The sequence below is a fragment of the Dermacentor variabilis genome, chromosome 7 (assembly GCF_050947875.1).
Source record: "Dermacentor variabilis isolate Ectoservices chromosome 7, ASM5094787v1, whole genome shotgun sequence".
In the NCBI taxonomy this organism is placed as follows: domain Eukaryota; kingdom Metazoa; phylum Arthropoda; class Arachnida; order Ixodida; family Ixodidae; genus Dermacentor; species Dermacentor variabilis.
The window spans coordinates 33,956,455-33,959,873 of record NC_134574.1 but is presented as its reverse complement, the minus strand read 5'-3'; the positions used below and the strand labels follow the sequence as shown (position 1 = coordinate 33,959,873).

General features: G+C 48.1%; 1 non-coding gene across 1 annotated transcript; it reads right to left on the bottom strand.

The window, feature by feature from the left end:
- Positions 1 to 2,714: 2,714 nt before the first annotated feature.
- On the bottom strand, positions 2,715 to 2,789 carry TRNAS-CGA (transfer RNA serine (anticodon CGA)). Its single transcript has one exon. It is a non-coding gene; the product is annotated as a tRNA-Ser (tRNA).
- Between the last annotated feature and the right edge of the window lie 630 nt (positions 2,790 to 3,419).

Sequence of the window (3,419 nt, the reverse complement as noted above, 5' to 3'; positions counted from 1 at the left end):
TGGTTTTTTACAGCCACACCTACGGATTGATACCACTTGGCTGTAGGGAACACATTAACAGTAGCTATTAATCCAGACGCTGCACATCTTCTCCTAGTTGGTGCATTTCTTATTTGGATGAATCTTTCGAAATAATTAACGTTCGGACAGCGACTCAGCCTAGCAGACCCTTTGTTCCACACGAATGTTGCATAGGAATGGCACTGGCCACCGGGTGGGATTCTGGCACAGGTGGACGTGATTCGCTCGGAGTGTGTGCCATTAAGGAAAGCCGAAAGTCGAAGAAAACGGACCTTCCAGAAGAATGCAATAAGAATAGCTATTTTGTTCTCCCAGGTTCCACGCTACAAAGCACGAAAGTTCTTTTTTTCATAACACAAAGCCATGCGCAAGCTTCTAGTTATGATGTCCAATGAATCAAATCTTCATAAAAGCGATGACTTAACAAATGAACACGATACTGCTACGTTTTATAAAGGAAAAATAGAAAGCATAATATTTCAAGAGCACCACTGGTAAACCAGAACCGAAAGGAAATCTTGAGTTTTGTGATGCTGCCATCTAGTGAGAGACTACAAAACTAGGTCCTATGCGGTTTAAAAAAAAACTGCGAAGCGGGAATCGAACCGCGGCCACCGTGATGCGGGACTAGAGGTGCTCGCTGTTCTATCACTCCGCCACGGTTACCGAGGTTTCACCAGGCGGCACGCTCATGTTTTTATACATACCACGTGAATTTTCACGACAGTGTTACAAAAATCGCTTTCGGGAAAAGTCTTACGCCATAAGTGGAGAGTCGAGATAGGCATCAATCTAAAGCTGAGTCTTCGGACTACATATGCTGCACTGCGTATTACGATAGACGGGATAGTTTTATTACAGTCATCGTTCTTGCCTCAAAAATGGAGCACAAATTTTCGTCGTTTCCATAGGCTTCCATTGCTAAAGCTTTAACCGCTGTGGGAACAAAATTCTTACGTGCCATAGAGTGATCACTGCATTTGGCTCGTGTGGATTGTCTTCCAGAACACGTGTGTCACCTGCCTTTTTCAATAATCAGCCAGCAGCTTTTGTTATTCGCGGAAAACCCGCTCGTTCCATTGAAAACGCGCTAGCTTCGTGCCGGGGCCGCTTGGGGCGCTAGTAGGTACGTGTCCGGAAAAGCTGGATATGGGGAGGGAGAAGGCGAGCGGGAGTAGCGGGGTCGTGTCAAAGGCGTCGCAGGGTCAGATGATGGGGTGGGCATAGAAGGGGCGAAGGAAAAGGACGCACTAGAGGGGCGAGGGTGGTAATTAGGAGAATAGCGTGTGGGGGAAGTCCAGCGGCTGCGGCAGTGGCGAGCGACATGTCCAATGCGTCGGCAGTTAAAACAGATCGGCTTGTCGTCCACGGTTCGCCATTCGGAGGGGTTGCGCTGTCCATAAGAGTAAGAAGGGCGCGGTGGGGCCGTGCGTGGAGAGAGAGGTTCCGAGCATGCGGAACGAATGGAGTGCAGGCCGACGTTGGATAACTCTTGACGGACGATGGCCTGGATCAAGGAGATTGTCACCGGAGAATGATCAGGTGACGGAAATGAAGGGGCCGCCGGTTGTGCCGCTTCGACCTCACGACGAATAATGCGGGTCAAGTTGTCACATCGCGACGGCTGGTGGAAGAGGTCGTCACAGGATGACGTAGCAGCTGTGTTGGGAAGTCGCGTGATGTGCTGGGATAACCGGCGGCTTTTAGCATGCTCAAGACGGCGGCACTCCTTGAGGATCGTATCGATGCTGGTGACGTTGGTAAACACCAGTAAATTGAAGGCGTCGTCAGCAATCCCTTTGAGGACGTGATTTACCTTATCGTCCTCAGACATGGTCGGGTCAGCCTTGGCACAAAGGGCCAAGATGTCGAGAATGTAGGACACGTAGGACTCGGTCGACGTCTGTACACGTGTGGCTAGGGCTTTCTTGGCATTGACTTGACGACCGAAGGGATTGCCAAAAAGGTCGCGGAGCTTCTCTTTGAAGAGATCCCAGCTCGAGATCTCCTCTTCGTGAGTCTGGAACCATGCAAGTGGAGCTCCGTCGAGATAGAAAACAACGTTCGCGAGCATAATAGTCGAATCCCACCTGTGACTGGTGCTGACACGTTCGTATAAGCGGAGCCAGTCGTCAACATCAGGACTGCCGACTCCGTTGAAAACACCAGGATCCCGAGGTGGGGAAATGGCGACGTAGGTCGGGGCTGCAGGCGGAGACGGTTGCGTAGAGGAAGCGCCGCCAGCAGGAGCCGAAGTTGCACTGTCGCCGTTGCGACCGCTGCGAAGCTCCATGACGGGTACAGGGAACGTCCACCTCCACCAAATTAATGTTACGTGTAGCTGACGTACGAGTCTACAATATATTTACACGTAGACAAGCGGTGGCAATGATGGCGACGCTATATCAAGCGGTGGCCACGTCGTCTTCCTTCTCCTCAGTGCAGCCACACTGTGGCGGCTGTTCCGTAGCAATATATATATATATATATATATATATATATATATATATATATATATATATATATATATATATATATATATATATATATATGAGAAAAATGGGGGTTAACCGAGGGGCCCGATTTTTATTAGCACTGACACAAAGGACAACACAGGGGAAATAACTTGTGCTTAATAAATGAAATAAAGAAACGATAAATTATTGCAAATTAAAGTGGATGACAAAACAACTTGCCGCAGGTGGGAACCGAACCCACAACCTTCGCATTTCGCGTGCGATGCTCTACACCAACTGAGCTACCGCGGCTCTGTGTTCCCATCCACTTTCTTGGGTATTTATGTTTCCCAGTAGAACCCTGGGAGTGTTAGCCAGCGCCACCATTCACAGTGCCTATGCACCACTATGCCTCTGGCATAGCAGTAGGTTCCTCTTTGGAAATGCTGTCCGTTTAACTGAAGTCCACGCACATAAAATGGAACGACGACGTCTTTCTACAGAAAGAAGGTGTCTGTGTAGGTTCGTGTATAGCCCCTGTTTTATGCCACATCTTCTTAGCTTCCAAAGACAACCTGTTAAAGCAGTGCATATCGGGAACAAATGTTATGCAGATCTTTAGATTTGTCGATGATTTTTTAGTGTTCTTAGATTGTGACAGTCCAGAACTGGAAACCCAGTCATCATTAGTATTGACAGAGTTTAAAACAGCCTTGCATTCTCTAACCCTGACCCATGAGCTTCCGGCTGATAACTGTTTAAGATATTTAGATTTAGAGTTCACTTTTTCATCGTGTCATGTGTGCTGGCAGTTCAAGCCAAGGGCTGGCAAACCCATCCTCTCCTACCATTCAGCTCATTCAAAAGTAATGAAACGAGGCATCATTCAATCATGTTTAGCCAACGTACTTAACAAGTCATGCGTGCATCAGCTGCAAAGCA